The following is a 25206-nucleotide window of genomic DNA, read 5'->3' on the forward strand; positions in this document are numbered from 1 at the left end:
GGAAAAAAAAAAAAAAAAAAAAAAGGGACTCGAGGTGAAACAATATATTGAAATGAAGTATTTCTCATGTCATCCTCAATGTACTGGGGATCACAGTTATGCTACACTGAAAATTTTCCATATGGGAGATACTTTATCATCTTTAGTAATTCTATTGCTACTCTGGAAAAAAAGGCTAAGACTCCCCTCACCACACATACTTGTAAAGTCATTCTGTAGAAGACTGCCTTGAACTGCAAAACCCAGAAAATAGAATGATCAATGTTTTCAACCTCTCAACAGGTCCACTGTTTTTGATGTAAGCAGGATGGGACATGACAGAGTACTGCTACATTATCAACTAGCTCCATTACCTGGCCAAGTTTTTCACACATTTGTTGCCCTGTTGGTTCTTTCTGTGCATGGGATCCATTTTCTACTTTTCCCCAGAGAACATTACAAAAACTGATTTCTTTTAACCTGCATGTTCTAAAAATGATAAGGTCAAGAGCCAAAAATCTGTGGTTGCTTCGCAAGCTTCTTTCTTCAAAGTTTATGTATGAAAATTATTATTTTACCAAGCCAAAGTTTGTAACTCAGTATCTGAAAAGTTAGGTATAGTGACTGCCTGGCTCATGCAACCTGTAAAAGAGGTGCCCAGACAGCCTGGCTGACTCTAACAATGCTCTAAGTCTCTAATATGCTGCTGTTTCTCACTGGGCAGCCTACCATCCAGTGAGGCTCATGCATAAAATCTCACCATGTGACTTTAATTTTAAAAGTTGACATAAGTCTATATTATGAAAAGCTTAAAAAATAGTGGAGATAGAAAAGTTACAATCAGGGTGATAAAGAGAACTTCTGTAAATAGTCTGAAACCTACAAAATGTTAAGGAAATATAGAATAACTGCTGTCTTTTGCTTTGTTTGTTTCTGAGGAGAACAATACCAGAGGTTTCTCCCTCACCTCCCCCTTCCTTCCTTTCTGTACCAGGGATAGAACTCGGACCTTGCACTTGCAAAGCAAGTGGCAGAGCCACTAAGCTAAATCCCTGGTCCTTACCAGAGGTTTTATCATTACCTACAAAGCTTGAAGGCATGTAGCCCCAGTTTAAAATGTTATAAGAATAACAGATGCTGAGCACTTGGGAGGCTGAGGCAGGAGGATCACTGTGAGATCAAGACCAGCCTGGGCTACATAGTGAGTTCTAGGTCAGTCTCAACTACATAGTGAGACCCTGTCTCAAAAAACCAAAAAAAAAAGAATAACAGATGCTGGAGGTGCTTAGCCACATTCCCAGGGTGAGACCAGATGTTCAAACTAAGGTAACATTTGCCATACCCTAAGCCCTAAACTTTCTGTAAATCATATCACTATTAAGCAGTTAAAATGAAAGGAATGTCACCAGTCCTACTTTCCTAATTGTGATCCCCCAGATGTACAAATTATGGTCATGAGACAATTTAATTTTAACCCAAATATAGCATCATCTTTGTGGTTCAGATGTTTATCTTTAGGATTCAACTAGTACTCCATTGTACATCTGCAACGGGAACTGAGAGAACTGGAAGGTCATATCAATTACCTAAAATGCGGTCATAATTGTAAAACTCCTACAAAAGGCAGATTGTAACCCAGGCCAGGGTTGGTCATTTGGCACAGCCCTCAGGGTAGGCTGACCCTTTGCTAGCAAAGTAAATGTTTGTTTGTTTTACCCACTCTTGTGTCTCTGTGTGTCATTTACCAGTTCCTTCTGCAACATTTCTTGGTGTGTTGGCTGGGAAGGAAAGGGTATTGGACTGTATTGGGTCTCAACCCAAGTCCCACCAGAGAGAGTGGCCAACAGCCTCCTCAGAAGGGAATGGGGCACCCTTGGGATTTCCTGAGTTCCCTTTCTAGGAGTCAGAGGCCAGCTCACCAGCAGTGGATCACATGAACCCAGAACAGACAGCAGGAGGAGGGCAGCTGAGTGAATGGGATCATCTGTCTGAATGGTGAGACTCCCTGGGCAACCCTTAGCTTGTTTGGCTTTTGCTTTTGGCTCTTTGTTAAATTTTGGGTAAGATAGAGAGTGGAGGCCTGATCACCCTTCATTCATTGACATTTGTGAGGATTTCGTTTGCCCCCGCCTGGGCCTCAGGGATATATATACTCTCATATACTCTCACTTTGTTATTGTATTTTGTAAGGGGGCCTAGAGAGAGAAAGTGTTAACTTCTTGGGTGATTGTGCGTGTAAAAGAGACTCGGTTAGGAGTGAGTGGAACGAGCTACAAAAGTGTCAGTAGTCTGGTCTGTGCCCCAAGACAAAGGGAGGGGGCGTTTATGCTTAAAGATCCTTCCCTGAGTTGAGGAACTTGTGTGTGGTCTGTTTTTGTGATTACCTGGCCAGTATCTAATACAAGCAAAATGGGACACTAACACAACAGTGTGCTTAGCTTAGGCGGGCTTTAAAGTGTTCAAGAGGCCCATTGACAGACAGGCGAGCGCATGACTGTTCTTCTCCAAGTGGCACCCACCCTTTGTCCTACATCACCAGACAAGGGAAGATCAAGTGATCATGGGAAATACAAATATTAAACCAACTGTCTTGAATGTATGATTCAAAATTTGATAAAAGCTTTGTGGGGGACTATGGAGTAAAGTTAAGACCAAAGATGCTCAGGAAGCTTTGTGAGTTATTGTGGCCTCAATTAAACCACTCTTGGCCTCCAGAAGGAACTCTAGACAAAAGAAAAGTTAGACTGATTTGGAACAAGATTACCACCCAGGGGCGAACTAATGACTACCCATATATAGACACCTGGTTAGATTTATGTACAAATATGCCCCCATGGCTCCAGATGTGTGCTATGAACAAGGTAGTCCAGCTGCTTGTTCTTAAGACTCAACCAGACCTGAGAAAGATGTGGAAGACCTATTAGATGGTCCCCTCCTTATTGGGCAGGGGTTCCCAGAGCAAATGCCCAAGCTCCTCCAGCTCTTGACAGTTCAGGAAAGCCTGTGTTCCCCCTCGATGGTACTCCCAGATCTCACAGAACTAGTTCAGCAGTGCTGGGACCAAGCCTCCAAATGCCGTTGTGAGATTACCCAGAAGACATCATTTTGTACACCATCCTTTTAGCGATACCAACTCAGTTAATTGGAAAAGAGAAACTTCCCCTCTCACAGAGGATCCAACAAAAATGTTTCAGTTGTTTGAATCAATATTTTGTACCCATCGTCCCAATTGGGAAGACTGTAAGGGACTCTGTAGGGCGATGTTAACTGCTGAAGAGATTTAAAGGATTATAGGGAAGATAAAAAAAGATAAATGACTCTTGCATGCTACCTGGGACACAAAACCCTAATGAAGGGCATGAACAACAATTTCAAGTGAATGCCCACCCAAATTGCAATATGGCAAACTATAGAGCCTCCCTTTTAACAGGAATTAAAGCTGCTAGCAAAAAGCCCACCCACATGATTAAGCTGATGGAAACCCTACAAAGACCAGATGAAAAGTCCTGAAAAGTTTTATGAGAGACTCTATGAGGCATATAGAATGTATATGCCTTTTGATTCCGCTGCAGCAGAAAATCAACAACTAGTGAGCAATGCTTTTGTACCTCAATCTGCTGCTGATGTCAGAAAGAAAGTACAGAAACAGGAAACTTGGGAAGGAATGAATATAACTCAGTTGTTGCAGCCGGCTAGGAAAGTGTATGTGAGCAGAAATAGAGAAAAGGAAAGACTTCAGAGGGAAGATGAGAGAGATAAGAGGAGGACAAAGCACATAGCAGTAGCCATGGGAAATAAGGTGCCCGAAGAGAAACTGCAAGAGGAAAAGAAAGGTCAGATGAATGTGGAAAAGGATAGAGTTAAGAGAGAGGATCTGGAGACTGATCAGTGTGCATACTGTAAGGAAAAGGGACATTTTAAGAATAAATGTCCTAAGTAGCCGCCAAGAAAACACAACAGGCCCAGGAAGTTAAAGATTCAGAAACTGGAGTTTTGCTCCCTGTTTTTGATGAAGACAGTGATTGATGGGGACCGGGCTTGACAACACTTGGCTCTCATAAGCCCATGGTTAAAATGAAGGAAGAGGGCCAAGACTTGTCTTTTTTTTTAGTGGGTAATGGAGCTGAATACTCGGTAGTAGTGAAACCAATTGCCCCGTTAGAGGACAAACATGTACAAATAATCAGGGCCACTGGAATTTCAAAAAAATGGCAATTTTGTCATGAAAGAATATGTGATATTGGGGAACATAAAACATGAGTTCCTATACTTACCATAGTGTCCCATCCCACTGATGGGCTGGGACCTACCATCTATCTAAACTAGGAGCTACAGTCACCTTCACATAGCAAGGAAGTGCAACTTTACATTTAGATCCAAATTAGGCTTGTATAATGGGGTGACTACCAATAGAGAGGGTGAATGGCAGTGTTTTAGCAATGAGGAAACTTATCAAGGACCCCAAGAGTTGAGAGAACTGTTTCCAAATGCATGGGCCGAGATTGTGCCTCCAGGACTTGCTAAAAACCACCGGCCTCTAAAGATAGAAACTGAAAGATAATTCAGCACCAGCAGCTATAAAACAATACCTAATATCTTGACAGGCCCGCCTGGGAATTAAACCCCACATTATGTGGCTTAAAGAATTTGGACTCATAAAAGCGTGTAAATCACCTTGGAACACTCCTTTGTTACCTGTTAGAAAGCCACATGGGAATTATAGGCTGGTGCAAGATGTCGGGCTGTAAATGAAAGAACTGTAACCCTACATCCTGTGGTTTCAAATCCTTACACATGAATAGGTCTAATACCTCTCACTGTGGCCTGGTTTACGTGCTTAGACCTAAAAGATGCTTTCTTTTTTCTCTGGATTGCTCCTTGATTTCAACCAATTTTGCCTTTGAATGGGAAGACCTGAACAATGGAACTAAAACCCAATTTACTTGGACTAGATTACCACAAGGATTAAAAAACCTCCCTATACTTTTTTAGGAAGCATTGGCAAAAGACTTGCTACCGTTCCCTGTGGAACAACATGACTACATTTTGTTACAATATGTTGACGATTTACTATTGTGTAGTCCATCTTGGGAACAATGCTGGCAGGATACTAAGAGAATATTAATGCTGCTTCAAGAGGCAGGATATAAAGTTTCACATGGAAAAATGCTCAAATTTGTGTACAGCAAGTAAAATAGTCAGGATTCCAAATTACTAAGGGAAGGTGCTGCTTAGGGAATGAAAGAAAGCAAGTAGCCAGCACCTTACCAGAACCTACAACATGAAAGCAGTTGAGAGAATTCTTAGGAGCTGAAGGTTTTTGCAGAATCTGGATTCTGGAGTTTGCAGATACAGGCAAGCCCCTATATGAAGCCTTAAAAGGCCCCAAAAGTCAGTGACTGTTATGGGGTGAAGAAGAGCCACCATTTAAAGGTTAAAATTAACCCTCTCTGCTGCTCCTGCATTGGGAATCCCAGATGTGACTCAACCTTTTCCCTTGTATGTGACAGAAAGAAGCCATACTGCTTGGGGGTGCTCACCCAAAAAGTGGGCCCATGGAAACAGCCAGTGGCATATCTATCTAAAAATGTGGATCCAGTTGTAAAGGGATGGCCCCCTTGTCTACAAGTTCTGGCAGCTGCAGTTATGCTGATTAAGGAAGCTGATAAGCTAATCTTAGGACAGGAATTGACTATTCAGGTTCCCCATGCCATCCCAGAACTGTTAAATAACAGAGGACATCAATGGCTCTCAAATAATACAGTCACACCATCAGGCCCTCATCTGTGAGAACCCCTAGCTACATTTTGTTCTTGAATCCTGTTACCTTTTTGCCCTTGGAACCTTGCCCTCCTGACCACAAGTGTCTCAGCATCAACGATGAGCTGTTCTTGAGTTGTCCAAATCTGCAAAATATCCCACTGCCTGATGCTGATATCCTCTTGTTCATGGATGGGAAAAGTTTCATGGAAAATGGGGTACACCATGCTAGCTATGCAGTTACAACCCAGGAAGAAGTCCAAGCGGAAGCCCTTCCCACCGGATGGTCAACTCATCAAGCAGAACTTTGGGTACTCATACAGGCTCTCCGATGGGCAAAGGGAAAGAGGGTGAATATTTATATAGACTTCCGTTATGCCTTTGCTACCTTACGTATTCATGGCATAATATATAAAGAATGTGGTCTTCTCACAGCGGAGAACAAGCAAATTAAAAATAAACAGGAGATAATGCAGTTGTTGGAGACAGTGTACAAACTGGATAAAGTAGCAGTGATGCACTGCTCTGGTCACCATAAAGGAAAAGATGCAATAGCAAAAGGCAATGCTAAGGCAGATATAGAAGCCAAAAGGCAACTATAATCATGCTAACCTGTGCATAAAAAGAGAAAACTGGAGATACAAAAACCCCTAGCTATTACAGAATATTCAGATAAAGAGAACGAATGGGCTAAGGAACAACTGGCTGAGAAACAAGGCCTTGTTTGGATCCTACCTGACAACAGGATGACGATACTCAAGGCAGCATCATATTACTGGATTAAAACTTATTATGACTTGACTCATGGGGGAAAGGCAGCTCTCCAAACGCTGTTAGAGAGGTATTTCTTCATACCTTGCATTTCTACTTTGTGTGAATAAGTCTCAAAAAAGATGCCAAATTTGTCAGAAAATAAATCTGATCTCAGGTCCCAGAGCACCATTTGGAATACAACAGAAAGGCACAACCCCCTTTGAGCACAAAGAACTAGACTTTACAGAAGTCTCCCCTTGCAGAGGTTATAAATATTTGTTGGTATGTGTGTGTACTTACTCTGGATGGCCTGAAGCCTTCCCTACAGGAGAGAAGGATCAGAAGTATACACAGTTTTATGAAAGGAAATAATTCCAAGGATTGATCTGCCTCTCTCTATAGGCAGCCATAACGGGCCAACAATTGTAGCAGAGGTTATACAAGATCTAGCTAAATTATTGCATACGAAATGGTATTTACACACTGCATATAGGGCCTCTCCAGTAAAGTAGAAAGGATGAATTGCACTATTAAGAATGTATTAACTAAATGTTGTTTGACAGCACCAGGGACACGGGTGGATTTGCTCCCTTTAGCCCTTATTAAGAAACATCCCAGGTTATACTGGATTCTCCCCATACGAGGTCTTATTTGGGAGACAGCAATGTATTTTAAGAGACTTTACTGGCAAGTTATCTCAGTTAAGTTCCTCCACAGTGGAATTACAACTGTTAGAATTGGGGAAAATATTCCAAAATATACAGGGGCAAATTAGAAACAAGGAGGACGTCCCTATGTTAATTCCTGCCCATTTGACAAAACCAGGGGGGCAAGTTTATGTTAAAAATTGGAAAAAAAAAAAACCTTTACAACCCATATGGGAAGGGCCATATGAGGCACTTATGGTTACTCCCATAGCTGTCAAGGTGGCTGAAGTCCAACCATGGATCCACCACTCCAGGGTGAAAGGAGCTTATCCAGAGGATCCCACGAATTGCAACTCTAAGAGACAGTGCACTCACAGCTCTGCTCTTGTCACTCCAGAGGCCAACAGTCAACGCATGGCTAAAGAATGAGGACTGCAACCAGGATATTATGTGTCAGAGGGTTATGGATTATTTTGTTTTTGAATTAAGAATCTCTAAGCCTAAAGATGATAGGTTTGATGAAAAATAGGTAACCTTTGAAACTATTAAATGGGAACCAGAGGGACATCGCCTCACACTTTTCTTTGATGCCTGCTTGAAAGAACATCATGGAAACCCTGGTACCATACTCAACTGGGGGGATATACATAAGAAAAGGCACACTGTTCAGATGAAACTCGAACATGATTAAATAGTTTTGATGTTACCAGAGATACTGGCAATTGTGGTTACTGTAAAAAGGGACAACGTAACCCCTTAAAATATACATATAGCTAGACCCTGGGACCTAAGTTGGTTACAGGGAGTGATTTTTTCATGTTTATATTGGATATTAATCAACTGCTAGACATGGACCTCAAAAATTAAAAAGTTGGATTCTGCAAATTAAAGAGGTCTGAAAAAACACTCCTCTAAAAATAGGGAAAACTCCTGTGCTATGGGAGATACAAGGTATACTTAAAGGGCATCCAAAGAATTATACAGGAATAGATATGATGGATTTAATTAATGGAACTCATTCACTGCTGTTACAGGCAGACCAGAAATTAGCCTCAGATTGCTGGATTTGTGCACCACTCACCATGATGACTTATCAAGCAATTGGCATCATGAGTGACCCGCCCTTAGAGCCAATGAAGCTTGCTATGTACCCCCTTCTCAACTACCCATTATACGTAATTGGTAATGGAACTTGATTTCTTGGTATTCAAAAATCACACAATGTCTCAGCAGTTTACACTAATGTTGATTTGTCTTTGACTACTGGTAATTATTCTACTCCAAATGGAACCTTCTTTCTCTGCAAAAATGGTGTTTTTAGAGTGATTTCAAAACACTCTACAGGTTTATGTGCTTTGGGGATCTTAATCCTCAACTTAATCCTGTCTACACTCCTTTAGCAATGAGAAAAGTGCCTTTACAGATCACTGCAACAAGCAAGCGGTTTGACAGGAAAAAAAAAAGAGAAAAGGAGACCCAATTGTTCTCCCTATATTAGCAGGACTAGCTATAGCTGGCAGCCTCACTCTGAATGCCACAGCCGATGGATTGGGGCAGCAATAGTTCATGGCCTTAGGACAGGAAATCACAAAGTACCTGGAGGAAATTTGAGATGCTCTTCAAGCCTTAGAAACTCAGTTAGACTCACTGGCTAATGTAATGTTACAAAATAGAAGAGCCCTTGATTTGCTTAATGCTCAGAGAGGAGGCACCTGCCTATTTTTAGGGGAAGAATGTTTTTATTATGCAAGCAAATCTGGAGTGATACAAGAATCACTAGATAAACTAAGGGATTGTAGTAAGGTGCTGAGAAAGGAATTTGGTACTGAGGACCCAACCTACAATTTTGGCCTCAACTTGTCGGGATGGAAAGTCTGGATCAGCACTCCAGTAGGGCCAATAGTTATTATACTACTGCTGCTCATCTTTGGTCCCTGTGTAGTACAATGGATATCTAAACTAATACACCAGAGGGTAGCTGCTGCCCAGCATTATCAAATGCAAATGGAATGAATCCAACAAGGGGTAAGGAATTACCCCCAGAGACAAAGGGAGCAATGATAAAGAGAACTTCTGTAAATAGTCTGAAACCTACAAAATCTTAAGGAAATACAGAATAACCACTGTCTTTTGCTTTTGTAATTTGCTTTGCTTTGCTTCTTTGTTAGCACAACAATAGCAGAGGTTTCATCATTAACTACAAAGCCTGAAGGCATGTAGACCCAGTTTAAAATGTTAAAAGATCAGCAGATGCTGGAGGTGCTTAGCCACATCTCCAGGATGAGACCAGATGTTCAAACTAATATAACAATCACTATACCTCACAAGCAAGGTACACTTAGACCCTAAACCCTAAGCTTTCTGTAAAGCATATTAGTGTACAAGAGTTAAGATAAAAAGAATGTCACCAGTCCTGCTTTCCTAACTGTGAGCCCGTCTTGTGGGCTAGAATAGCTAACTAGGTGAATACTAAAGATAAACATCCCAACAACAAAGAAGATGCTACATTTGGGTTAAAATTAAAATGTCATGTGACCATGACTGTACATTTGTGATGGGAACTGAAATGTCTTATCAAACTACCTAAAATGAGGTCATGATTGCAAAACTCCTATAAAAGACTGATTGTGACTCAGCCCGGGGTTGGTCATATGGCATAGCCCTTGGTGCATGCCGACCCTTTGCTAGCAAAATAAATGTTTTTGTTTTACCCACTCTTGCGTCTCTGTGTGTCACTTACTAGTTCCTTCTGCAATAACAGTAGTCCAATTACCTTTATATTCCACCTTTCCTTTTTTGCAATCAATTAATCTTGTATACATATAATTTTGTGTGCTGCTTTTAAAACTCATGACTATATTTTCCTCATCTGTGCTGCATCACATGTCACGTTTTTGACTAAGTTAATTTCTCATTTTCTTTTAGTCAACTGTTGCCTTACTGTTGAAAATCTAGGTTGCCTCCAGTTGCTGTATTATAATCATGACTGCAATTTAGCGCTGAGGTTTTTTCCATATTGGACTACTTCTTTGAGGATTCCCAGAAGTGGCATTAACTAGGTCAAAAAATATAAGTATTTTATGGGTCTTGAAATCTACTGCCAAAATGCTTTCCAAAAGAGGCTGTACCTATTTACAACATTGTTGGTAATATATCAGATCTGTCCCACTGTTCATACTTTATACTCAAAACCATCTACAATCTCAACAAAAGGCAGCTATAAACTTAGTAATAGCTATCTAGAGGCAATTAAATGGCTCTAACAAAGGAAAATCACTTACTTGAAAAATGGATTTCATTCTGAGGCAGTTTGCTAAATTATATAAAGCAGGGGATTTGGAGTAAGACAACCTGAGCTGAAAGTATTGTCACATTCATTATTAATGTGTGATTTTGCAAAGACTTGGTTTCTTCATCTGTGAGATACAGGACTAGAACCTGTCCTCTTAAGAGTTGTACATGCTCATTTTTAGTTGCTCTTGTTGTAGTATCACTGAGGGGCAGAAGAGGTCACCTAAGTCTGGGGGAGTAATTTACACTCTAAAGTGGCATTTAGGAGTATCTTAAGACATTTGTGTATACCCTAAAACTAGGTAAAATACCTTTGGTTTATGTTTCTAACATGAGCATTCATGTTTTTTTCACAACAAACAAACTGTCAGCCACTGTCCTTTTGAATATTGCCTCTCTCCCATTTGTAGTTTTACTTCTGAAATACCTATTAAATGAATGTTGTAATATTGTTTTTTGCTTCCTTACCCTCTCAACTAAATTATCCTCTCGTAATTTAGTTTTAGCTCTATACAGTACACTTTGGGTATTTTCTTCAGATTTATACTTTGCTGATTCTTTGTTTAGTGATATCAAATCTGCTAGCAGTCTATGGATTAAACTGATGATGAAATTTTATTTTCTTCCCTTTTGTTTTTTCAAGAGTCAAGGTATTACTATGTTGTCCAGGCTGAACTTGATCTCTTGAGCTCAAACAACCCTTCTGTCTCAGCCTCTCCAGTGGCCGGTATGACAGGTATTTCCACTGGACCTGATTTGAAATGCCTTTCTCAATGACCATGTCTTTCATTTCTAAAAATTTTCCTTGGTTTGTGAGTATGGTGTCTTCTTATCTTCAGAGGTTTGGTCCTTTCAGATACCCCTTTAATTACTTTCACACATTAATTCATTTGGGTTTTTTGAGACACAGTCTCTCTATGTAGTTTAGGCTGGCCTTGAACTCACTAGATAGTCCAGGCCGGCCTCAAACTCATGGTGACCTTCCTGCCTCAGCCTCCCAAATGCTGGATTACAAGCATATGCCACCATGCCCAGCCATGTCTTCATTTTAGAGTCTCCGTTAGACTGCATAATTATATGACATTTCTGGGAATCTCGTTTTGACTGCTGATTCCAACTTGTGGTCCATTTCACGATTTACTGCTGTTTTAACACTGGACAGCAAGTCCATCTTTGGGGGAGCTTTATCTAAGGAAATTCTATGAAGTATGGGCTAGGGGTTCCCACCCAATGTCACCATTTAGAGACCAATTTCTATGTTGAATTCTTAGCATGAACATATAAAGGAACAAACAAATCAGACTTTCAACACACTCAAAACACAGCCTGAAGGTGTTTTCTGAGACAGGACTCCTTTTTGACCTCATGACTGCGTCAAATGAAATTTTCCGGTAATCCTTTCATTGGAGTTTTTGTTTATGGTTTTGAAATATGCATTTTTAACTATTCTATTCATTACTAACAAGAATAACACCTGGTTGGTAGTGCATGTCTGTTATGCCAATACTCTGGGAGGCTGAGGCTAGAGGATTCCAAGTTTGATCCCTGGCTGGATAATTTAAAGACTTAGTGAGATCCTGTCTCTAAATAAAAATGGCGCTGGGCATGGTGGCACACACTTATAATTCCAGCTCTTGGGAGGCTGAGGTAGGAAGATCACCACAGGTTTGAGGCTACATTGGCTACTTAGTGAGTTCAAGCACAGTCTGAACTACAAGGTGAGACCTTGTCTCAAAAAAGTAAGAAAACAAAAACAAAAACCACCACCCCCGCCACCAAAATTCCCTTTGATGCTTTCTAGTCTTAGAGAGTTTGGTAAAATGCTTACCTAACAAGGTTTAGCAAGGTATTATGATACTATAAAAAAAAAATTCAAGTAGGGTGTGGTGGTGCACACCTGTAATCCATCACTCTGGGAGTTTGATGCAGAAAGATCACAAGTTTGAGCCCAGCCTGGGCAACTCTCAGTAACAGTGAGAACTTGTCTCAAAAAAAGGGGAGTGTGATAGTGATGTACCTCATTGTGAAACACAACTGTGGTTTCAATCCTCAGTATCCACACATAAAACCCCAAAAGATATTAAAAATTGCCTGAAGAATGTTTGTTAATTATATTTATGAAATATACATACTCATAAAAATACTTAACACTGATATTTGTTATGGTTTGGAACAAGAACCCTACAATTCCTATGTTCATAGGTGGTGTGTGTTGGAGGTGACAGATCACTGAGGGCATGACTAGGAAGGGTGTATGCTTATCCCCAGCTCCTCCCTTGTCCTCCTGCTTCTTGGCTGCCATGGGTTGAGCAGCTTTCACTAGCCATGCCCTTCTACTATACTATTTCTGCCTTGGAGTCAGCCAACGATAGACCAAACCCTCTAAAAGCATAAGTCAAAATAAACTCCTTTAAGTTGCAGATGTCAGATATTTTGTCCTAATGATGGGGAAGTGACTAATACAGGAAACTGGTACCATATGTTGGGTCACTGCTGTTGATTGTACCATGTGGTTTAGAAGCCTCTGGATCTAGTTTGTTGGTAGAGTTTGGAAAGGTTGGGAGAAAAAGGCTAAAGAAGTACAAAAATGCTACAATCAGAGCTTGATGGGTGATTCTAGTTGGAGCTCAGATCAGAACACTGATAGAAATGCAGTAAAGGCCAAGCTCAGGAGTTTCAGTTGGGAACGAGGACTCCACTTGCATTTGGACTAGATAGAAGCCATGCATGTCACACTCTAGCAGAAAAGTTTTCTACATTTGCCTATGTCCTGATAACTTGTAGAAGACTAAGATTAGGTTGGTTGACTAATCTGAAGGAGGAAATTTCAAATAGCCTGACATGCAGTCTGTGACATGGGTAAGTTGGGGTCAAAGGCAGAGCAGAAAAATTTGAAAAACTTAAATTTTGGTCCCAAAAGAATCATGTGTAAAGTTGAGGCAAAGGAAGATGTGGGTGCTGAAGAAATCAGCACCACTAAAAAAAAAAAAAAAGCCAAGTACTTTGTATGGGCAAAATAGCAAAGATGATTTAAGGGCACTTCAGGAAATGGCCAGACTCTACCTATTACATGCTGAAAGATGTAAAAGGGAAAACTGTGCTTTGAGAAGGGAGCCCCAAGGTGGACTGCTCATTCAGCACTACTCAGGGAAGTTTTTCCTCAAGTTCAGCTAATCAGGCATTCAGCCTGCAGCCATGGACCTAGCTACTTCTCCGGCTGGTGGCAAACCTTGGCATCAATCCATGTGATACTGGTTTTCCAGGCACGGAGAATCCAAGTGTTGTGGGTTAATGGAGGTTTCCAACTAGATTTCAGAGAAGGCCTGGGAGACCAAACAATGTGCCTAAGAAGGCCGTGAAGCTGTGAGAATGAAGCTGAAGGAGCAATAGAGACCCCAGGAAGTTGAAGATGCCAGAAATGTGCGTCATATACTGAGGAGCCACAGGTAGTGAGTGGAGTCAGCTCAAGAGTAAGGCCACGTGGGCTGTGACCTGCAAGGTCAGAAGAGGGGACTGCCCAAGCCCTTTGCAACTCACATTTTACCACTCCATGCCTTGGATGCCAGATATGTAACTACAGCAATTAATGTTTGCCCTGCTGGGTTTGGGTCTTGCTTTGGTCTGATTCTTTTCTATTCCCTCGTTTCTTCCAAAGGAATGGGAATATTTACTCTGTGCCATTGTACGCTGGAAGCATTTAACATTCTTTCTGACTTTTACAGGGGCTCATAGATAAAGAGTTTGCCTTAAGTCTCAGAGAATTTGTACTTGGGCTTTTCAGCAATGCTGAAACTGTTAAGCCTGTGCATCTCTTAGAGATGGACTAGATGCATTATACAGTGAGATGCACACGAGCTTTCTGATGGCTAAAGGTGTAATGTTATGGTTTAGATCTAAAATGTCACCCAAAAGTCTTATATTCAAAGGTGCAGTTGGTTGGAAAGGGTGTAACCTGGGTTTATTCTTGTCTCAGGCTCCTTTCTTCTCCCTCTGCTTCCTGGCTGCCAGCGGGCTGAACAGCCTTCCTCCACCATACCCTTCCACCATGTTTCTGCCTTGGAGTCAGCCAACTAGGCACTGAGCCTTCAAAACTTGCAAGTGAAAATAATCCTCCCCTTCTTCACATTGTAGGTGTCTGTTCCAATGACAGGAAGGCTACTAATATAACACTGGAAAAGGAATTCTAAAAATAAAAGTAGGCCCTAGCTTAGGAAGGAAAGGAATTAAGCTGGGCGTGCTGGCACACACCTATAATATCAACTATCAGGAGGCTGAGACAGGAGAACTACAAATTCCATGCCAACTCAGTTTAGAAAGACCTTGTCTCAAAATGTTAAAAAAGGTATACCTGGGTATGTGTAGGGGAGAGGGGACTGGGGTTATAGCTCAGCACTGTCCTTGGGTAAGAAAAAAAAAAAAAAAAAAAAAAAAAAAAGAAACTGAGAATTTCATATCCCTTACTTTCATCTTTTCAAACAAATGAATTAAGTAAATATCTTTGATACTATCTCAATGATGAAGAGCTAGCTAAGATCACACAGTTAATAACAGACCTAACTTGTACTTGGACCACAAGTTCTAAGTGTTTCCATTGATATATGAGGAGTAAGAGAAACTATTAGTATACTATGCAAAGAGCAAAAGATTTTAATTTGGAGAGTATGGTTAGGAAAAAATTCAGAGTCTTTGAAATAAAAAACAGTTTCCTGATTATCTGTTCTAATTTCTCCCTAATACTGTATTCCTGTTACAGTACTATCTAATTCCTGCTAGAATACTACAGAGAATGGAGCTTGGAATAGACAAGGGAGTATATTCAATCAGTCAAGACTACTGACAGTCATTTCCATATACCTGAGAAATTGTACACTAGCATATTATAGCATTTAAAAAAATGGCATTTTCTAACGATAAAACTGCAAACTGCCTCAGTTTCTTTTCAGTGTTACCTATGCTCATTAGACTTTTAGCTTCCATTTTAAAATATTATAAAATATTAGGGTAAGGGGACTTTGACCTCAAAAAATGAATCATAGAACTAAATGGAAAAGCTAAAATAATAAAAGTCTAGAAAACACTGTTCAATAAAAATACACTGCACACCATGTACATAATTTTAAATTTCTAATGGCCAAATTAAAGAAAAATAAAAAGTAATAGGTGAAAATTTTATTTTATATTTTAACTAATATCTATATTATCATTTAAACATATAATAAAAATATTAGACATTTTACACTACTTTCTTACAATCTTTAAAAATTGATGACTCATACAGTGCATTTCAATTCAAATGTTAAATCTTCATCTCAAATAAGTTGATCTATATCAGGTTCTATATAATTTAGTTGAAAAAAGTAGATCCATATACTCACTCAAGTTCTTCCAAACATATTTAAAAATTTCTCAGCAAGTGAATAGAGTACCAGCTTTCTGTTTTTACGCTGGGGATTCAACCCAGGGCGGTTAAGTATGCTAAGCATGTGCTATCCCACTGAGTTACATCCCCAGGCTCCAGTATTAGCCTTTAAATTTTAATTTTAATCAATTAAATCTGTGCACAGTCAGGCAAAGATTTCTTATAATCAGACACAAAAAGAGCAAGGCAAAGATTTCTTAGATCCAGGCACAAAAACAATCATAAAAATTTAATAAATTAGCCTTAATTAAAATTTAAAACTTTGATTTTCAAAGGATAGTCCTTGCCCAGTGTGGTGGCACATACCTGCAATCCCAGCACTCTGGGAAGCTGAGGCAAAATGACTACAAGTTTGAGCACTTAGTGACTTACCAAGATCTTCTTATTAAAAAAAAAAAAAAAAAAAAAAAAAAAAAAAAGATACTTCTCAGAAAATGAGAGATAACCCACAAATTGAAGGAAAGTATTTTCAAGATATCTGAAAGATAATGAATGCAACTGTACTGTATACCTAAAAAACGTACCAATAAACTCAATTAAAAAAAAATCTGATAGAAAACTTGAATACAGAAAAATTTTTAAAAATCTCTTACAACTCACTAAAAGCACAAACAATGCAAAAGCAGTAGCAAAACACCTGAAGAAGAGACAGGATTGAGCCAGGTGTGGTGGTGCACACCTGTAATCCCAGCCCTCGGGAGGCTGAGGCAGGAGGATCAGTGTGAGTTCAAGATCAGCCTGGGCTACATAGTGAGTACCAGGTCAGTCTCAACTACATAGTGAGACCCTGTCTCAAAAAACAAAAAACAAAACAAAAAAACAACAACAACAAAAAGAAGAGACATGGAGAGCAAATGAAATGATGCTCAACATTAATCTTTCGGGAATGCAAACAAAGATCAAAGTAAGATACCACTATTCTCTGATTGGGAAGGTGAAAATTAAAAAGAATAACAAGTACAGGCAGGGATGCCGAGCAATCAGAAATCTCACACACTACTGGCACAGTACAATCCATCCTGGTTGTTATATGTATCGGTGTTCACTCCTGTCTGCTGCTTAGAAGTATCCCATTATAGGGATGTACCCCAATTTGTTTATCCATTACAACATTATGGACATTTGGGTTGTTTCCATTTATCTAGGATTAATCAAGCTGCTATAAACACTTACATACAGATTTTTAAAGGAGCATACAATTTCATTTCCCTTGGGTAAATATTTAAAAATGAAATTGTTGGGTTATATGGTGAGTATATGTTTAACTTTATAAGAAACTACCAAACTGTTCCAAAGTGGAAATTTACTTTTGGCTTAAAAAAAACCAGCATCAGTTTTTATTTCTGGCCTCTGTACCATAGCATCCAGTATCACTTTTGACCTAGGCACAAAGCATTAGCTGAAATTTTGTCTCTAACAAATGAAGAGATTTCTTTCTCATCACTCAATTGATCTCCTAGGTTGACCAAAAGTTAGTCTTTTATATAACCTGTTGTCTAAAGATGTCTGTGCTACTGCACACTTTTTGAAAATGTAAGAAATTAAACAATGTATGAGAAAAATTAGAACATCTAATCAAAAACTTCTAAAAATGAGGAATTTAATTCTTTCCCAGTTTGTGAAGTGTTTTTGCCAAGTCATCTAAGTGTAAAACATTCACTGTCATCAGTAACTGTAGCTCATTAGAAGTCACCTCCTGTCCGAACAGGTCAGATATGCTTCCTGTGTGGCAGGGAAAGGAGAGAGTGCAATCTATCGAGAATCCCCGACTTATTCCATACCATCTGATTGGTCTTTTCTTAGCTAAACTGCCTAATTTGGAACTGTTCACCCTGCTAAGAATGTGGGCCAGGCTTTCTAACATTCAGATACTTCCATAAATGTATTGCAATTTTATTTGGTAATTTTTTACTTTCTTCCACTTTGAATCATGATCATATCTTGGGAAGAGCTCTTAATTGTGTCAGTCATACTCACTGTCACACTGACTACACAGCTGGATAAAGCAGAAGGATAATTTTCCACTTGTGCTGAAAAACTGTTGCATGCGTGGTGAACACAGAAAAACCTCTTTGTGGCTGAAGAGTGACTGGGTATGACACACAGCTGAGGCGCTGACACTGAAGGGCTGCTCCTCATGCTTTTCCTCTGCCTTGCATTTCCATGAAAATGAGTAAAGAAGCAGGAGGACATACAAAGCAAAATTTCCTCAACAGAAGCTCAGGAAGGGTGGAAATGTTGACAGTAAACAATTAAGGGTGAGGGAGGGAAGGAAGGAAGACAGGTTGGGGTTGCCTTGGAAACCACACTGTTGGCTAATTGGCATCAGCACTTGATAAATGTGAAAAAGTAATTATAGTTGATGAGAAAAGTTCACTATGTGTGTGACCTGTTCATCTAAAAAACAAAACATAACAAAATATAATTTATATTATATAAAAAAACAAGCACATACACTAGTTGAAGTGATTACTTTGATAGGAGAGGGCAGATGAACACATTGCAACTTTTCTTATTTTAGGTACTTCTGTATGCTTGATGACTACGACTCTTAAACAGTAGCCAGATTTTAAAAGAATCAGAAAAAGTTTTCACTTCTGGACTAAGTAATCATTGCCACAGAAATTTCTATTGGCAATTCAAAATTTAAAGACAAAGGGATTTATAAATATATACAAAGTGCTGAAAATGTGCAGGAATGACAAAGTGCAGGAATGAAGTAAAACAGTTAACTAAGTGGTAAAACTTATGACTACAGGGTCAGCACCAATGAAGGGAATTTATTAGTCTAATGTTAATTCAAGTGCAAGCTGGGAAGGAATTTGTCCCAGGCATGTTAAACATAGTGTACTTTTTTCTCTCTCAAGCCACAGATAAATGTGGTATTTATGGTTCAATGTCCAGCAAATCTGGACCTCAAAGTCAACTACAAGGCAGAGTACACAGATAACACAGTTCCTAGGCAGTTCCTGCTCAGCCTTGAGATAATCAGGAAGAGGGTTAACCAACTCAGTAGACTTGCTGTGAACAAAAGTGTTCTACTTAGGGGAAAAAAATGCCCAGATATAACACATGTGAGTAAGGAGTGGTGCTAATTTCAACCTCTGAACAAATATAATTCTGTGTGGATCAGAGAAAAACCAAAACCCCATTAATGACTTCAGTTTCAAGAAATGAATTTATAGTTTTTGATTAAGAGAAAAAGTTTCTACAAACAGCTAGAACTTGTTGAGCATTTAATTTATGCTGGGTTCTTCACATGAATTTATAGAAGGCCAATAACCAAGCTAACTGATAAAGTTCTGGTGATTAGAAAAGGATGCTATGGCCTGTGTCTAGATGTCTCTCCAAAGCCTCATGCTATCATAGGTGGAGCTTTTTCAGAGGTGGCTGAATCTAGAGTCTGTGATGTTGGGATTAATTGGGTATGATTACTAAATTAGTCTACAGATTAGTTTGGCATAGTTCTGAGTGTGGAGTGCTATTAAGGGCATGTAGCCTGAATGTAACACAAGGGACAGAAAGAGGGCTGTTGCTGCCCCTTGCTGCTTGCTTCCTCGCTACTTTGCTGCCTTTTTTGGACTTTTGCTTCCCATGAATTGTTTCTCCTCTGCAACATCCCTCTGCCTTGCCACCCTGCCAACTATGTTGGAGCCAGCTAACTATGAAGTGAAATGAACTATGAGCTAAAATCATGAGCTGAATATGAGCTAAACAAACCTCTCCTCCTCTAACTTAGCGTATTGGGTATTTTGTCTCAGCAATGAGAAAAGTAACTAAGACAAGGCTTTTCAAGTCAGGTTAGCAAAGAACCCAGCTTTTCATAGAGACCTTGGGAAAGCAGTGAAAGAAGTGAAGAAGCAGCTTCTTTACTAATAACACTGATTCTATAGTAAAGGGAGAAAGGATAATGAAAATTACTAGCTAAATTTTGATCTTCAGTTTGTCGTGGTTCATAATGAAATAGTTCTCTGAAAATCTTTGTTATGGAATATGGATTTTTTTTTTTTTTTTGGTAGCAGGGATCGAACTCGGGACCTTGCGCTTTTGAGGCAGGCAGCAGAACCGGGGCTAAATCCCCAGCCCTAACATACCACATTGTTCAAGGCAACCTGTTTGTGTGGGTCTGGACCCTCTTACTGGGTAGCATGGAAAGGTTGCACTGGAAAATTACAATGACCTTTCTATTTCATGAATCTTTAGTCCTTTTTATCTAGTTGTAACTGTCTAACACATAAGGATTTCCTGGAAGACTGATCATTTGATCACCATTTACTTTCCCCTAGAATTAATTTTTGTCTGTTAGCCAAGGGTAACAATAGATTAGAAAGAAGTATCCTTCTCAGTTTTAGTAAAAACTGTCAACGATGAACTAGTACTTTCCCCTTAGCTCTCATAAAGGAATTCTTGGATATTAATACATTGAAAATATATGATATTTGTCTCAATATGTGTATTTTTTTTTTTTTTTTTTGGTAGCAGGGATCGAACTCGGGACCTTGCGCTTTTGAGGCAGGCAGCAGAACCACTGAGCTAAATCCCCGGCCCTGTTATGGAATATAACAAAGCAATGATTTCCACCATACCCACCTAGAAAGAATTTTTATAGTACAATCCTAAAGCTATGATCCTGGGAGAAAATACCAATAGATTTGACTTACTCTGAAAACTTGTATACGGCAAAACTATTTCAAGCAAGACAAAAGACACACTAGAAAATATTCATAAGACCAAGACAAAAACTGATATCCTTAACATATAACAGAAAAAAATGGGCAAAACACAAGCTGGTATTTCATGAAATATAAAGGGACAAAAATACATAAGCAAAGATAAAATATAAATACAGAATTGGTTGAAATAAAAATGCAAAACTAAAACACTGAGATTAAATGTTCAGCCTCTATATTGACAAAGAATATAAAAATGAATTAAAACTTAGAACAAACAAACAAAAACCAACCCAAAGACAGAGAAAGGCGTTTTTTTTTTTTTTTTACACAAGCAATACTGAATTAGAATTTAAAATGTGCTTGCATAGTCTTTGAACTAGTAATTTTACTTGGGAACTCACATTAAGCAATATTAAGCAAATAGCTGGATGGGTGCAAAAAGCTTAAGAACACAGTGTGCTCTCCTCAGCATCGTGTGGGACAGCAGGAAACAGAGACCAAACTGTTCAAGAGCAGACTGAGTCCACAGTGTTATACTAATTTTTCTTGTTTTAATTATATGATGCTTTTCAAAATATTTTGTAAATATAGTGAATTTATATTTTTTCAGTTCACATTCCAAAGTTTTTTGGTTGTGTAAAATACAGGTCTTTTTATTCCTTTGTCCAAGATATCCAAAAGGATGAATTTATTGGCTCCATGTGTTCAAAATTCTTAAACTCATAAACTTTCTTGAAACTTCTCCTAGAAAAAAAAAAAATCTTACACTGTTAACTAACTGTTCAAACCACTAGGTCTCGTGTGAGAGCCGAGCAGTGGTGGCTTGAATTAAATTTTCTACGCTTTCCCTCCTTAAATTTTTAGCAAGTCTGGCCCTGCCCCACTAACTCTTCCAATCAAATGCACAAATCTTTCAGATGTTGATAACACACATATAGGGAAAATACTGACATTCCCCAATAAGAGCACCCTCAGGGGCAGAAGTGTGTCCACCTTTGCACATACTGCTGCAGAGCACTACACAGCAAAAACACAGACTGTACTTGCCTGTTAGTGGGGAAATGACATCTCACTTGTCAAATCCTTTTTAACTGCTCCTGCCATGAATAAGACATAACTCTCTTATTGAGACTATTTGTCAGCCAAAGGCTATTTATTTGTTTATTTATTTACTGTGCTGGGCCTCATGCATGTTAAGCAAGGGCTCTGCAGCAAGAGCTATATGCCCATCGCCAAAGTACTTTTTAAGGCCAGCTCGGACTTTACTTCTTGAAAAAAATGGGATTCTGCAGTTGGAACTCATCTTTTACAATCCCCATCTTAAATGTAGATCACCATCACCTTTATCATAGTCTATCACCAAAATGCTGTGTCTCTAATTTATTAAACAATGAGTTAGTAATAAGTAAGATCTATGTCTTACTCATCTTTAGAATATCCCAAAGCACTGAGGATGCTTTGTATAAAACAATACCGTTTGTTGAATTGTATAATTTAAAAAATGCAATTTTGTTGTTGCTTCTTTTTAATCTGTTAGTTACAGTCATCATACAGTTGTTTATCAGTGGCTCCTTCCTATTGGGTCTACATAGCTTGAATTAAATAACCTTAAAAACAAATAAGCCACCACCTAAAGCTCTGAGACTCCTTTTGTTTCTACAGAGATTTTTTGGGAGGCGGTGTGGTAATTATGTTTATTTTAACAGGCTGATTTGTTTACATTTCTTGGCCCTATCAGTCCTGTCTCTGAAGTACAGAGAAACTATTTCTGGCTGTTCTGTTTCCCAAGGAAACCTTGCTATTTCTTTTAAGGTCACAGAATTCTATTACTTCTATGAGTCTACTATGTGCCACCTAAGACTTTAAGCTATAAAACCCATTGTTTACTCAAAAGTCTGGAAATGGAATACAAGATATAATTAACTGCCTAAGACAAACAAACAGAAATAGATCTTCCCTTCAGAAAATAACCCATTGTTGGGCCATGTAAAATAATCTCATTGCACTAATGACTAGAACATTTTGGACCAAAAAAGCAGCTAGCTGTAACAGTAAATTAAAATATACAAAAATTTTAAGCCAAAAGCATCAGTGATGGGTTGAGTTCAAAGAGCATGTCCACTCACACCAGAAATAGAACAGTGATGCCTTCCACCACCATTTCTATTCCAAACTCTTCTGCACATGTAAGCCAGGGCAATTACACCACAGAAACAATGAAAGTTTGAGAAAATGACCTGCAAAATTATATTCCTAGAAAATCCATTTGGCAAACCTACTAAAAATTAAATTCAACAAGGGGGCTAGGTTGAGAATGCAAGAAATAAATAGGGGTTATATATAAACCACATGGGAAAAAGATTCCCGTTCAGTAACAGAAAGATAAATTATTTATCTATACATTTAACAGGAAATAATTATTCTCTATACTAAGATCTAAAATGCCACAGAGGCATTAAAACATGTTTTAAATAAAGGAAAAGATATTTCTTGTTCTTAAACTCAAAAATATATGGAAAGAAATAAGTAAATTCCTTAAATTTTGCAAATTTAATGTATGGATTTTATCAAGCACCATGGTGCAGGCCTGCAATCCCAGCATATTAGGAGGCTGAGGCAGGTGGATTACAAATTTAGCTCAGCTTGGACAATTTAGTAATTTAGCGAGATCCAATCTCAAACAAAACAAAACAAAACAAATAAAAACAAACAAAAACAAAAAAGCTGGGAAGGCAGATCTGTGCAAAGGCCCTGGATTCTGTCTTCCATACCCAGAATGTCCCCTCAAAGCTTCTTGTGCTCAGAGGTGGAGCTTTTGGAAGGTGACTAGATCATGGGATGCTTGCTATACTCATCAGTGGATTCACCTACTAATGAGCTCAGCAGCTGAATGTGCTGTTCAGTGCTATTAGGTGGAGGTAGGAGGTGGGGCACTGGAAGTCACTGGAAGGTGCACTCTCATCTCTGCTCCCTTCTCTCTCTGCTTCCTGGCCATGATGGGATGAGCAGCATTTCTCCACCAGGCCCTTCCACTATGCCATTTCTGACTTAGAGGCAGAGCCAAAATAAACCTCTCCTTTTGTAAGTTGTGGGTACCCAGTACTTTGTCCCAGGATCTGGCACATGCAGGTTGCATGCAGGCTTCGATTTGACTGTGTGTGGCAGGCACAAGAGGCAGAGTTAGCACTACACCGTGCCCTTCCCTACACAGCACTCCCCTGTCCCCTATTCAGTAATGCAGGCAAGCATGAAAAAGACTGAATAATGATGTTAGCAGTTTACAATATCATGGGGCCTGTGCACTGCCATGAGTTGGACACACCTGGCCCAGCATATGAATTACTTTATATAAAAAGACCAAGAAGGCCAAATCTGCAGACTGAAAGCAGATTAGTGGATGCATGGGCTTGGAGGTAGTGATGGAGACTGAATGCTAATAGTCATGAGGAATCTTTTTGGAGAGATGGAAATGTTCTAAAACTGGAGCGTGAGAATTTTTGTGTAACTTCAAGTTTACTAAAAAAGTCATTGTACTGACCCTCTAAATGCATGCATTTTACAGTATGTAAATTGTACTCAATAAAGTTATTAGGGGGGAAAGCTGGGCACAGTGGCATATGTCCATAATCCTAGCACTCTGGGAGGCTGAGGTTGGAGGACTGTTAAGTTGGAGTCTAGCCTGGGTATCTTAGTGAAACCCTGTCTCAAACTAAAATATAAAATCAGGGTAGGGATACAGAACAGTGTGAAAGCCCTGGGTTCAATACCTAGTACCATGAAATAAATAAAGTAGAACTGTCTTTTACATCATTAAAATTACTTCTTTATACTCATATCTCTACATGCTAGAAAAAATATGGGAAGAAAGACTTAAACTAGAACATCTAGTATGCTTATCTTTTTTTTTTTTTTTTTTTTTTTTTTGTACCGGGGATTGAACTCGGGTCCTTGCGCTTGCAAGGCAGGCGCCAGAACCACTGAGCTAAATCCCCAGCAAGTATGCTTATCTTTAACAGAATACAAAAATGGAAAAATGCTATATTTAGGAAAAGAGCATCTTTGCTTAAACCACAAATCTGAGAAATAGATTATACAAGACATTTTATTATAAATGTCTAACCCTGTAAAACCATGAGTGACGAAAAAGAAACATACTTAAAGGCAAATAGCATTCATTTTGCAATTCCTATTAAAGATCTCTTTCTTGAACATCATCTGTCTAATCATCCATTTTTCAGAGAGCTGAAGTTCATTCAGCTGTTCTTTCAATAAATTTAAATATTTTAGACCTTTAAGGCACCTCAGATATATAGTCAAAGACAGCTTAAATCTCTTAATCTTGATTGCTCAAAACTTTGGGGTTCTCAAGCACTCTTTTCTCCTACAGTCTTCCCCAGTGGCCCTTCTTGTCCCTTCTCTTCCCATTCTGGCTTTTCTTTTGTTCTCTGGCATCTACTCCTTTGACATGCCAACTGCTAGCTTCATTTCAATAGTCAGCCCTTTCTAGGTTGAATGGGGAAATGTGCCCTGCTGTTTACCCAACTTGCCCAGCTCCTTGATCCCACAATTTAGCTCCAATTCCATGCATCAGCATTTTCAAAGTAACACCATAGATCTTTTACAAAATTCCTTTTAACAATTTCTTATAGCCCCACACTTAGAAGAAATTCACTTCCTTTTCTGG

General features: G+C 39.1%; 1 protein-coding gene across 1 annotated transcript in view; it reads right to left on the reverse strand.

The window, feature by feature from the left end:
* Ints9 (integrator complex subunit 9) overlaps positions 1 to 25206 on the reverse strand; it is a 103701-nt gene that overhangs the window by 70188 nt on the left and 8307 nt on the right. The window lies entirely within an intron of this gene.

This window comes from Fukomys damarensis, unplaced genomic scaffold (genome assembly GCF_012274545.1).
Source record: "Fukomys damarensis isolate Sample0158 unplaced genomic scaffold, DMR_v1.0_HiC HiC_scaffold_18, whole genome shotgun sequence".
Taxonomy (NCBI): domain Eukaryota; kingdom Metazoa; phylum Chordata; class Mammalia; order Rodentia; family Bathyergidae; genus Fukomys; species Fukomys damarensis.